Source organism: Sturnira hondurensis, unplaced genomic scaffold, assembly GCF_014824575.4.
Source record: "Sturnira hondurensis isolate 20B ecotype Veracruz unplaced genomic scaffold, ASM1482457v3 Scaffold0014384, whole genome shotgun sequence".
NCBI classification, from domain to species: Eukaryota; Metazoa; Chordata; class Mammalia; order Chiroptera; family Phyllostomidae; genus Sturnira; species Sturnira hondurensis.
In genome coordinates, this window is record NW_028087015.1 from 37,260,598 (window position 1) to 37,274,116 (window position 13,519).

General features: G+C 42.9%; 1 protein-coding gene across 2 annotated transcripts in view; it reads right to left on the reverse strand.

Annotated features, from left to right (window-relative positions):
• Positions 1 to 13,519, reverse strand: part of PRLR (prolactin receptor) — a 152,963-nt gene that overhangs the window by 69,509 nt on the left and 69,935 nt on the right. The gene's annotated exons all lie outside the window — the stretch shown is intronic.

Below are 13,519 nucleotides of genomic sequence, written 5' to 3' on the forward strand. Positions count from 1 at the left end.
CTTACCATGAAAAGGTGTTAAATTTTGTCAAATATTTTCTGCATTTATAGAGACAACGGTGATTTTTTTATCCTTTCCTGTTAAAGTGGTGTGCTACATTCTATATGTCGAACTGTCTGTGTGACCCAGCAATAAGTCCAGTTGGACTTATCCTTTTTATGAGCTCTTGGATTTGGTTTGCTAGCATTTTGTTGAGTTTTACAATTGTATTCATCAGACATATTGGCCTGTGGTTTTCTTGGGGTATCTTGGCTGGCCTCATAAAATTAGTTTGGAAGTGTTCCCACCCTTTTAAAAAGAATTGGCATTAATTCTTTTTTAAATGCTTGGTAGAATTCAGCCATGAAGCCATCTGGTTCTGGGCTTTTTTCTTTTTTAATTGGGAAGCTTTAATTACCGATTCAATTGCCATAATAGTTATAGATGTGTTTACACTTCTTATTTTTTATGATTTATTATCGGTAGGTTGTCTATTTTTAAGAATTTATCTATTTCTTCTAGGTTATTTAGTTTGTTGGTATATTCATAAGAGTTTCTTATAATGCCTTTCATTTCTGATTTTATTTATTTGCACTCTTTCTTTTTTCTAAATTTGTTTAGGTTTTTAATTTTTTTATTTTCTAAAAACCAACTCCTAGCTCCCATGATTCTTAAATTGCTTTTCTATTTTTGATTTTATTTATTTCTGCTGTAACCTTTATTATTTTCTTCTTCCTGCTAAGTAGGGCTTAGTTTGTTCTCTGTCTTCCAGATCCTTGAAATGTAAGATTACGTTGTTCATTCAACATTTCTTCTTTTTGAGTGTAGGCATGTACTGCAAAAACTTCACACCTACAACATACTCATTGCTTACAAGGACTTTCAAGTCCCCAACGAGGGCTTATGTCCTTATAACCTGCATACAGAGAGAGCCTTGTAATGCCAGGTTAGCCTTTCATTGTTCTCAGTCTCTTCTGGGCCACAGGGACATAATAAATACGAGCTTTTTTAAAGTTTCTGCCTCATCAGATTCAGACATTCATTTCTGGTTCATCAACACAAGGCGAAAACCATTAGTGAACAACTAACTAGCTTCACGGTCTCTGTACTGTTTTTGAAAACAGTTGTTCCGAACACCCATGTCCTTGCGATGTGCACATCGTTTTACCACCTGGGAGATTTAGTTCCTCCCATAAAAACCTTTACTTCCTAAAGTCATTTCAATACTGAAAGCACATGTGCTCATGTTCAATGCCTAGTGCAGTTAACTCATCATTAAGGGAGCTAGAGAGCGCAGCTACTCTCAGGGAGAGTTTTGTACCCAAGCTCATGGGTTATGAGTGAGTTATAAATGACTTTGAAATCTGGTTGACTCTGCCTGTGGCTGAGTAAAATGTTCATCAGTGAAAGAAAACCATTAGAATGGAGAAGGAAACAGGAGCTGCCCTGGCCTGGCTACTTTATCCTTCGCTTTTCCCTACTCTAATTAGTCTTGAGTACTACACATGTTGACCAAACATCTCATGATAATATTTATCAAGAAAGGAGTCTGGAGGAGGAAAAGTCATGCACAAATCAGCATGTTTGGTGAGAATTAGGAGGGATGGGTTCCATACTGAAACATATTCAAAATAAGGCCAGTGCGGATTGCCAGTGCAATCTCTCAATGCTGTTGAGAGATTTTCCTGTTGATGAATTAGGTGCTACCAATAGCTTTAAGCATGACTGGTCCCAATAGACTACATACCGTTTTCTGAACCTGAGAACCTCCACAGATCGCTCATCATGATCTTTCGATCTGGAAAGCTAGACTTTTTACAAAGCTAGATTTGCTCAGTCACTTCCAGAGTCTTGTTCTGTAAACCAACCGACCCGTCAGAGTAGGTATTCGACGTGCCATATTCAGTACCAGCTGTCAAGAAGGGACCATGCGAGCCACCAGGGTGAGGGATAAATAGACAAAATAAACATGGTGCTTGCCCTCAAGGAGCCTACAGTGTAGTGGGAAAAAGATAGGCAAACAAATCAATTATAATATGGGTTTGTGTGTTTTTGAAGATAGTATTTTTTTCATGCCATATGTGCACCTTGTTTACTATACTGCAGATTACATTCCTCCCATAGAAGCCTTCACACTTCCAAGAGGGGACACATTTTAACACAGCCCCTTTTGGTACACTGTTGTACTAGTGTATGTGAGGCAACTTTATTTGTGAGTTGAGTGCCGGGGCAGACTTTGCCGTCTGCCCCATTAGCGATCCATCATTATAACTCTTCTGGAGAACACCAAGTCAGGCATGCATGCTGTCAACGGTTTAAAAGTGTGGGAATTTAATTCCTCTTTGCAGGAGAGAAGGAGCCCTTAGAACACACAGGCTTTGTGGGATGAGAGGCAGCCCCATTGTTTCCCTGAGAGAAGTGCTTCTGTCAAAGCACCTGTTTAACTAACCAGAGCATTTTATTTTTCTAGGAAATCCAGGTTATGCACTTATTTAGTCCACCTAACCCTTTCCGAAGCAATATTTCTTCTACTCTTTTGGGAAAGAGTTAGAAAAGAGAAGGCATATGGAAGTGGAGCTATGCAACTGGGAACAGAGAAGAACCTCCAATCACCTCACCTTACACACACACATACCTATCCCTGGACTCTGGAAGACCCAGGCTGGGGTGGACACTGGAAAGAACAGTGGGATGATGAAGTGAGCTCCAGCCACTCCTTCCAGTGCTACTCCATCTGCAACGCCACGAAAGTCAGACTCTTTTGTGCCACCATGGGTCACTGATTCCCCAAATAGTTTTCTGTTTCACAATTTCTTATATGAACCCAGCTAGAAAGCACAGCACAGAATTAATGCAGTCCTTCTGGGAAGACAGCTATAGCTGGGAAAATGAATGCTTAGGTTTGTGACTGCTCTCCTCCCAGAGGACCCACTGTTCTGCCCCAGGGAAACACACGATAGCGCAACCTTCTCGGAGATTTGTGAGTTGCTCTGTAGCACTGCCCCTCATTTCTGGAAGCATAAGTGTCCTTTTCAGGTTCGTAGGAGTCTGCTGTCATTCCCATTTCAGGAATTATTAAGCCACAATTTTAAAAAGCAGATTTCTTTCCTATGTTGAAATGAAATGCAGAGACAGTTCAACCATTTTCCACTCAAAGCAGATGTTGACAATCAGAGGATTTATGTCTTGGGAGGGAGAGATGAACAGAGGCTGAGGGTAATGGGACTCATGAGAGCTAAAAGTCATGATTGTATGATGTACTCAGGGTAAGTCGAGACAAATGCTTTTGTAAAAATCAGAGCCAAAAAAAAGGATAAATTGCAAATCCGTGAAGGCAGACAAAACAACCAAAATTTAGAAGAATCAGAATATAGAAAAAATTCAAAGCGCTATTGAACTTCCTGCAAAGGCAATTTATCCACGTATTTATTCATATGTGGACAAATATTTTTCAATGCTCAAAACAGAACAATGAAAAGTAGCATAAAAGAAAAACAAAACAAACTAATGAAAAGATTTGTCAAATATATACAGTGCTTCTTATGAAACCACCTGGATAGCAAATTATCCCAGGCAGGACATGTCAGTGAATTTACATTATGGTAGCACTAGAGGAAAAATGCTTTTTAAAACCTTATGAAAAAAATATGTAAAATATGTTTATGTTTATAGTACAGATAGGGAAACAGTGTAGAATTAAACATAAGTTTCACTTTTCCACTCATTTTTAAAAGAATGAATTTGGAAAGGCGTTTTGGTTAATTCCTCTAGGTATATTCCTCTAGATGAAGTTGGATAATTTTACAAACTGCTTTCTTAAATATTTCAAGCTATCTTTTCCTTAATAACAGTTATTTTGACCTTCATTATCTAGAAAATTCTTTCAACCTGAACTTCATCGGTGTGATCAATCTTGAGATGTGGGTCAATTACCCCATACATATCAATAATATTCCAACCATTCAATTGGGGTGGAACTTCCAGGGTACGGGTTTTTGAGGATTAGTGATACTTTTTGTGATGCCAACAAGGGGAGCAGAAGGCTTGGCTCCTAGCCTCCAAAGGAAGAAAAAGGGCACAGTGTTATGTGGGATTGATAGCCAATGCTTACAGCAACATTCCCATGTGAGCTTAGGAGGAACTGGGATGGGAGAGGGTGGGTTTTGATTTTGAACAGATTTGGAGTGGAATTCCAGCTTCCCCGATGACTGGCCACGTGAACTTGGACAAGCTTTAGCCTTTGGGGCGTTCGGGTTTTTCATTTGGAAGAGAAGAAAAGCAACACTCGCCAGACAGGGTTGGTGTGGGAACTAAGGCACCACAGAGCAGCATGGTGCACGCAGCCCCCACCCAGTGCGCCTGAGCGCCCTGCTTCTCTCAGGGGAGGGAGAGGCCTTAGAAGCCATTTAGTTTAAACCTTGACTTTAAAAGAGACAAGTTTTATTATTTTATTTTAAAATAATTTTATTGTTGTTCAGTTTTTAAAATTAACATTGAACAAATTGGACACTGTCAACAAGGGAATTCCTAGTTTCAAATTTAAAAATGCTATTATTTGTATTTAAGGTTCGAGAAGAAGAAAATTACGGGTAGCATGCATGCTTTGGGGTTTTAAAAATACACATACATGTAGAATTTTAAAGATGAAAGACATACACCTAAAATATACGTATATATACAGAGGTTTTTTAAAAAAATTTGAGGGCTGCTAAGACTTTCAAAGTTTATGAAAAATGCAAGAAGATGACCTTAAAAAGTACAGCTTCGGGTTGTAAAATAGTGTTCTGGATTCTGAAGCAGCAAACAAATGAAGATAGTGTTCTTTGCCTACCATGATGTCACCAAAATTCTTGGAATTCAAAGTGCTGAGCTATTTAGTAACTTTCCCTTCAGCATAATCACCATCCGCTTTAAATTATATCTGACTGACCTTGAAAGAACAGAGTTTTCATTGGAAGACAAAGTTACCATCAAAATACCTGTTGTCAGTTGTGCCTGTATCTGTTTTGTTAATATTCGTTTATTACTTTTGGCTCAGACAAATACAGTATGCTACATCTGAGGGCCAGCTGGTCGACTAAGTTCGGAAGATCTAAGGAAGCTCTGTAGTTTTTGCAAATTAAAACCTATTACAACAATCCTCTAGATATCCAGTTTTTACCCAGTGTGCACGAGACACGGGGCTAGACTACCAGATGACGTTTCTCACATGATTTCTGACAAGTGTTCTTGTGTGGGGGGGTGTACTTCAAGAGTTAGGAGTCTCCTCTGAAAGGAGTTAGCAATCCTGATTTATAATTTTGCCATCTACACATGAGTTAGACACATCTTGAAGATTTTTAAAAAGTCTTAGTGCACACCTCCAACGATTTCCTGCATTTGCCTTGAAATAAGAGCTTCTCCTAAGTGCTCCGTAATTCAGAAACTGCGGTGGAAGATTCCGCAGTATAATTTGGTGCATGGAAAAACTAGGGGTAAGGTTGGCTTGCTACCTCATCCAAGTTGTCCAAGAAGACAGCTACCTAGCCAAAAACACAGCCTCCTGGCTTCAGTCTGCCACAGAGCTCACTTCCTCCTCTCCGTTCTTTCTCACCAGGCAGTGAGGTTGCTCTATGGTTCTCCATTAGAAACATACTTTTCTATTGGAGACCAAAAACCAGACTGGCTCCAGACAGAGCTCCTGCTGGTTCTTGCTGAAATGTCTCTACAAGCTCTCTTCGGAAAACAGGAGCCCTCAGGCCAGATGATCAACTGTTCGAAGCCCTGACATCTAAATTTCCTTTAAAACAACAAGAAATGAAACCCTGCCATCACACTAATGATGCATAATAATGCTAAACTGGATTAAAGCCATTTAACATATCACAGAGTTTATTGCCATGACAGTGTCCGATTTATAGTCACCATCTCTATTTTCTGGAAATATAGCTGCTTCCTCAATAGTGTGTCTTGAAATTAAGGCCTTCCAAGGAGATGACAGATGACGGATATTAAAATAAAAAATGGTTTGACTGACAGTAGTGTCTGAAAGTGATAAAATCAATGACCATGGGAAGTAAGGATAGAAAAGAGTCTTACTTCCTATGTTTTAGAGAGAATGTGACAGCAAAATCTGAGAAAGACATGCCCTCCCCCTCCCCCCAGGAGTCAACGGCAAAGCAATTATTTCAGTAGGTTACTGAAATAATTAATAATTAATTACTCCAGAAATGGAGTAAAATGATACATGCCTTATGTAGGCAGCTGAATTCCCTCCAGGAACAAGCTACTGATGTGTTGTCCATAGTAGGCATTTAAAACATTTGCTGGAGGGAATGAATGAATTGATTTGACAAAGTATGAAAATCAGCCCTGAGGGCAATTCCAGGGTCCCACCACTCAGGCAACATCTCTGAGGCTGTGGGAAACATTACTGCCAGGTGCAACATTTTCAGCTCTCTTTTCTGTCTGGGCACACAGGCAGGCCACCCTTGCTTGCTCCACTGAATTTAGGCATAGCTACACGAGCTGTGAAACGTGAGTGGAAGTGACTTAGGTCCCTTCCGGGCGGTGGTATCTAAGACTAGGTGTGTGATCCTCACGCTGCCCCTCCCCTGCAGCCCTAGGTGTGGGATCAAGAGTTGATCCGGAAAAACTAGAAGATGGAAGCAGCAGCTTGCATTGCAAAGCCAGCAGGAGGACATCTGCTCTGGGGAATTGCCTGGATCCACAGCAGACTTTGTATGAGCAAGAAAGCAACCCTTGTTGAAAGCCAGTACGTGGTAGAGGGTACATTCCAAAGATGAGCAGGCTGGTCCACACTATGTCCCATCCGACCTGCTCTGCTTCAGTGCAAATTCCCCACACCCGAGTGAGAGGTGGACTCTGTGCCCTCTCCCCTCAGATCTGGAGGTCAGGGATGACTGCTGACACAAGGTCAGGAAAAGCCAGGAGGCTTCTCTGAGAGCATCGCTCTCTTGGAATGCTTATCCTCTGCTTGTTCCTTTTCAGAGTCCAGCCAGCACAGAGCCCAAGCTGTGCAGAGAGTTCACATGCTGGTGCTCTTGTCAAAAGTCCGGCTGCTCTAAGTCATCCCAGCCAGGCACCAAACATGTGCGCGAAGAAGCTTGCAGATGACTTCAACCCCCAAGCCATTAGTGCTCTCAGCTGAGATCCCTGACATCACATGGTGTAGGAGACCATTCTGTGTGGCGTGGGCCCAACTCCCACTTGGAGAGGCCAGTGGGAAGCCAGGTCTGGCACACAGGACCCACGCCCATTCCCTTGTGGGGAGCCAGGCCTGCATGGTACCTAGGCAGCTTAGAGACTTGCTTTTCCCCCCTTTCTCCTGGTTTTCTTTTATTTTTTTAAATTTACTTTAATTGTTGTTCAAGTACAGTTTTCTGTCTTTTACTCCCATCCCAGCCCACCCCCCCTCAGTGATCCCCACCTCCCTCTCATTTCCACCCCCCTTAGTTGTTGTCCATGTGTCCTTTATACTTATTCCTGTAAACCCTTCCCCTTTCCCCCTGAAATTCCCTCTCCTCTCCCCTTTGATAGCGAACAGGCTGACAAGAAACTCACAGGACTTCACTCTAAGAAGACAAGCAACCCAATTAAAAAGTGGGCAAAGGACTTGAAGAGACTTGCTTTTTGCTAAAACTCCCTCACCCTGGATTGAAGCAACAAATGTTACTGCATATCTTTAAAGTAACTTCCTGAAATCCATGCTAAACCTTCCAAGGATGAGTGTAACCAGTTCAACCACTTTTCCCTTTACATTTGCAAATGTCCTTCTTTTCTGACGTAATTAGCATCCTCTCCTCTGTTTTCTGTAAAAGGTAACCACCTAACGTGAACCTGTGCAACGTAATTGAGGACCATTCTCAATGTAATGTGCCCAGAAAAGCAATAATAGCTTGTCAAGGCAAGGGTTGGCGTGCTCTCATCTTGAGAGAGTGGTTGTGCTGTCCCTTTTCTTCCCAGGACTCGGTAGTCCGTGTGAATTTGTCTTGTCTCATCCACAGTTCCGAGGACACTGCTGACTGGTGTCCGCATCAACACAGCAGGAACAAGACATCACCACTGTGCGGTATCTGATTTCCTGACTCACAGAATTTTTGAGTGTAACAAAGATAAAAAAATACTTTCAGCTTTCGGTAAAGGCGCCCTACCTGGTACCAGCAACCTGGGAAGTTATATAGGCTTCATCTGCGTGGTCCATTCTCCTTAACTATAAGCCACACCCCAGTACCTCATTCCTGTATGCAAAGTCTATCACACCGAATTTACTGGGGCACGGCAATTTTTATTGTTTCCTACAGGCAAGATTTATTCTGAACATAGCTATATTCTTCTGTGCTTCGAGGAAACAAATGATACGTTTAAACATATTTACACATGATAAAATGTTACGCAGAAAACTGGGAAGCTCATATTGTGGATGATTGGTTGATATTTCAGAAACAGCTGGCATCTAAGCCATTACTCTGTTCCATCTAAGTTTTGGGTACTGCCATGTAAGCCAGGAGACTTCTTAAGTAAATATTCTTCTCCTCTTCAAATTATTAGCAAAAAAAAACAACAACATTTTAACAAAACCTCTAGAACTCGCATCGCACTCTATATTGAATCATGGATACCAGGAATGGAAAAGCACAGAAGAAAATCACCAATATTGCACATAGCAATAATGCTGATTAATTACCTTAATTTTAAGGTTCCATAGCTCTAGGGATAAATGGACACCATGAACGGCAAGCATTATCTTAGGGAGGTCTAGTTCACAGCTTCTTAATTAAACTGTAGGGGCTAATTCTCATTATTCACAATGTGTTGGCATGTGTGGGTCCTAGAGAAAGTGTAAAATGTATACTACTAGCTTGCAGAGTGGGCAAAATAGATATCTCAATGGAGAAGCAAACCAATCCAGAGTAAGGAACCAACTACACGCCACAGTCAGTGGTCTAAAGGATCATTTCGTGACATTCTTGCCTCACTGATGGCAGTGTGACAGTCAGAGTGGAGAGAAGTCTGTAAGGCCCACAGTCTAGGGCGACATGCACATTTGGAAGTACCAACACCACTGACCAGAAGCAAGTGGAAGTACTGAGAGGCACGTATGGGACTTGGTATTGGCAAGACCTGGAATGAAATCACAGCTCCTCTGTTTACTTGCTGTTTGACCTTGAAAAAATAACTTTTCTAGGTCTCAGTTTCCTTATTTTTAATAGGAGCATAATGAAACCTGTTATTTTGAGGAGGGGAAATCATGCTTATAAAATGCTCGGTAGGGAGTGAAGACTTACTAAAAGGTGATTATCCTTTTTATACTTTAATGGGAAAGATAGTAGCGACCTCTCCAACACAAAGCTACACACGTTAACCCTTGGATTACAAAATCTAGCCTTCAGCTTCTTCTGGGTCATTTGCTGAGAGAGCTGCAATTTGGATTTAGGCAAAAACGTTAGCTTGTCCTCTCACCTGGCCCTTTCATTTTGCTCCTGAGGTCAACTCCTCTCTCAGCAGATAGTTAAGGACCAGCCCCAGATCAACCTGTCCTGGCCTGTGGGCCAGAGACTTTAGACCTCCATGTCTGAAGCCTTATTCTACACAAAAGCCACATGCAAAACTGGCCAGGAAACTGTAATCCCCTGCTGGGCTTTTGTCAATGACACTGAAATGAGTGTTATTATATTACAAGCAAATGGCGGAAGTGATTTGCAAGCCAATTACTCACAACACACAGCCGGTGTTGCATTCTAAGAAATTCTTTGATTTGCTCAGGGTGGGTTGTTGCTTTCATGATTGTCTTTCCTCCTCCCATTTCTTTCTTATCTCTCTGCCAGCTGCTACCCTAATCCTTCTGCTTTATCACACACACACACACACACACACACACACACAACTATTATTTCTGAAGGGCTGCGGGAAGCCAGCTGCCTCGTCCTCATGTAGTCCTCTGTATCCAAGTAGGACAATTGGGTCTGTATGGTCAGGTTTGAAACAATATCCAAATGCCAGGTTGCTTTGCAGCAAAGCCTATTGGTGATGGGGCTCCTTGCCTCTGGACAGGGCCCTGCTGACCGGTGTCAAAATCAATCCTGCAGACTTACAATTCCTTTAACTGGTTTTGATGATAATGCTCTCGGATCCTGGAGGATCTGTTGACACCTTCCCATAACAGCAGGACACCAGAATTGGGTTCTAAAGTTTAAAATGAAATACAGCATTTGTGACTATGTTTCCTACTCTATATAGAAGGGACAGTTCCCCGGCAGAAGACTCACAGAACTACAGATCTTTTCCGCCGGAAGACCCTTGAAGTGAAGGAGCCCAGCTCCCTGGTCTGTGCGTGTGGAAGCAGAGCCTCTGGGAGCCAGCACCGGGAACTCAAGCAATTTACGCCCCGGCGGCGGCTGCAGGCTATGAAAACAAGGTCTCGATCATTTTAGTGCTTATGAGGGGTGTCCACCCTGGGGCCTGGCTGTGAATGTGGCCCAACACAAAACTGTAAATTTACTTAAAACGTTATGAGATTTTTTGTGTGTGTGATGAAGTGTCACGATGTATTTAATGTGTGGCCAAAGACAACTCTTCTCCTTCCAGTGTGGCCCAGAGATGCCAAAAGGTTGGACAGCCCCCGGATACTTCACGACACATTTTCAACTTGATAGCTATCTAGTCTCGCACCGTCATTCTCGCATCTTACTCATGATTTATGCGTTTGTTTACTCTCCGCCACCGTCACAAAGGGTTTGAGGTTGTGTCCTTCCAACATGAAGGAAACATTCCCACCAGCAGAAGCGCTGGTGCTTCACGCTGTTTTCTCAACAGCAGTGATGGATTCCCACTCTCCTGTCGGATTCATGCAATCAGTTCAATTTGTTTGTGAAGCTGAGGCAAGGCATGTGGCCAAGAAACTCAGTGACGCCACTGTGTGAACACACACACACACACACACGAGAGCATGTGGTTAATTTCCGAGGATGACCAGGTGAGCTAACTGCTTTGGCCTCGTATAAACCACACCTTAAACAATATCATGATCCTTTCCTCATAGCAAGGAAGAACAATGAACAAGAGTATAAATTATAGTATGCGTAAGACCAAATATTTGTTTAGGTAAACCGCTGAATGGAGGCCATTAGTAATTAATAATACCTGAGGTTTGGAGGCCATTTTAGCTTTGACGAAATGGGCAGCTACCGCTGTCATTTTCAAGATGTGGGATCTGAGGCTTAAAAGGATTAAAAGACTTGCTGGAGACTCCCAGACTAAAAAGGGCCCCTTCCGGGACTTGAAGCCAGGACCAAGGGCTCATTCCACTGAACCAAAGCAATCCAGGTTGCTGACCTTTTCAGTACAAGGATGCTTCTAAGTTGTTAGTGAGACGAAGGGCAAACAAAAGATAATTCATGATTTTGAAGGCCTTTCTTTCCCGCTGTGAAAGTTAGTAAACTGAAAAGTACAGCTATACACACTTTTTATACACGAAGCTTTCCTAGACCAGCTCCCTTTTTATTGAGAAACTTTCTATTTTTAACCACACTTTTCTTCAAAAACACAAGTTAGCTCCTTTCACTTCTCTACTCAAAACCAGCCAATGGCTTCTCGTCTTACTCAAAGTCAGAGTCAAGGTTACTATGATGCCCTGTAAGGCTCTTCACACCCCAACCTCCAGGAACCTCGGGAAGCACCCCTGCCATTCGCCATCAGCCCCACTGGTGCCACCCCAGCCACTCTGGTCTCCTGGATGCTTCTGGGACCTGTCAGCCCTGTTCCCGCTCCAGGGCTCTGCACTTGTTCTGCTGCCTGCGGCACTGTCTCCTCAAATCCCCTCCGTGGATTGCTCTCTCGGCATCTTGGGATCTTGGCTAATAATTACCACGCCAGGGAGTGCTTCCGCAGTTCTGCCCTTTGACTCAGGCAAGAAGGGCACCTGTCCTGGGTCTCCCATCTTAGAGGTCCCTGCTCCCATCCATCCCTCTCCAATGGGGCGGATGCGCAATGCAAAGCCGAGGTGCCTCAGAGCCACTCTCCACCCTGTTAGACAACATTCTGAGCACCCACATCCCCTGGCCCCAGTGGCCCTGAGCCCACTCCAAGACAGAGCTGCCAGTGGCACATTCTTAGTCCTCAGAAGGCCAAGAAGCAGAGTGGTTATTATGGGCTGCGTGGATGGAATGTGGACTTGCAGGCTGCAGTGTCCCCAGGCATGTGCTGGAGAGCCCTGGTGGTACAGGACCTTGCTGGAGGTAGGAAGAGAACAAGCGGGAGAGACAGTGGCTAGAGGCTCACTGGTCACTTTCTGGCACAGGACTCTGAGGGCTCTGACGACATCGTATTTGAGTATGGCCTTCTAAAGACACAGTGAAGGTTTATTGTCAAGGTGAGAGGATGGTCCATACGCGGTCTCGCAGTTTACCAACTACAGAGTCCAGCAGAAGTAATGCCTGCTTGAGTGTGGTTGGTAGGGCAATAAAATGGGGGTCCTAATTTGTAGTTTTAATGTGAACATTTCACCTAAAATGTCATTTGGTGTGCTTGAGTGTGATAGTGTTAGGTTACAGAATCACATGCTTATGATTATGTAATAAAATCTTTTGTAATAAAAGGGGGTGTTGTTTGTGCTGGACCCCATTTTAGACATACAGCAGGCAGTCCTTCATTTGTACTCTTTCCCCACACCCTGCAGACACGAGGGTGTGTCTGGCTGTGCATGGCTACTCTGTAACTGCTTCTCTTCCCATGAATACACCACATCACCCTTCTCTTTCTTTATCTCTTTAGCACTTACCGCCATCTGACATAGTATTGGTTTAGTTTATCTGCTACATGGAGAGGTGAAGCTCCACTGAGAGCACGATTAATTTTCCGTTCTATTCTTTGAGATTGCCTTGGCGCCACATATAGCCTTTAGCTCACGGCAGACACTCAAGAAACATTTGTTGGATGAACAAAAGGCCGATGGCTATCCTCTCATGAGTACCTATCCCTTTGCATGTGTTATGTCAAGTAAGTCGAACTAACCTTATGAGTCTATTGTTTCCATTTTGCAGAGCAGTCTCAGAGGGTTGAAATCACTTCCCTGAGGTTCCACAGCTGCCAAGAAGGAGAGCTAGAACTTGATCACAGATTTCTCCACCCCAGAGCCTGTATTCTCTCTACCATACTGCTTTTGGAGAGGCAAAGATCCAAATATGAAGTTTAGAAAACTTATGATACAAGCACTGAATTGACTAGAGAACGCGAAGGATGGTAAACCATTTCTTTCAGCATTTGGATTTTATCTACTTGCTTTGCTTAGCCTTGTAGGGATAATGATAAAGCATATATTAATTGGAAAAATTTATATAAACATAAATAGCCTGCACTCTGCAAGAGAGGCAGAAATCGAGGGGAAATACAACTTTGCTGGCTGGCGGTTGTCTAATCTTAGGTTCATTCCTACTGTTTCTGTTTGGCTTGCACTGTGAACACTTCATTCTTAGCATGTCATGTGGACTGTGAAATGAGACATCGTGGAAGAATTACAGACGTCCAGATGTGGCTGCTTCTC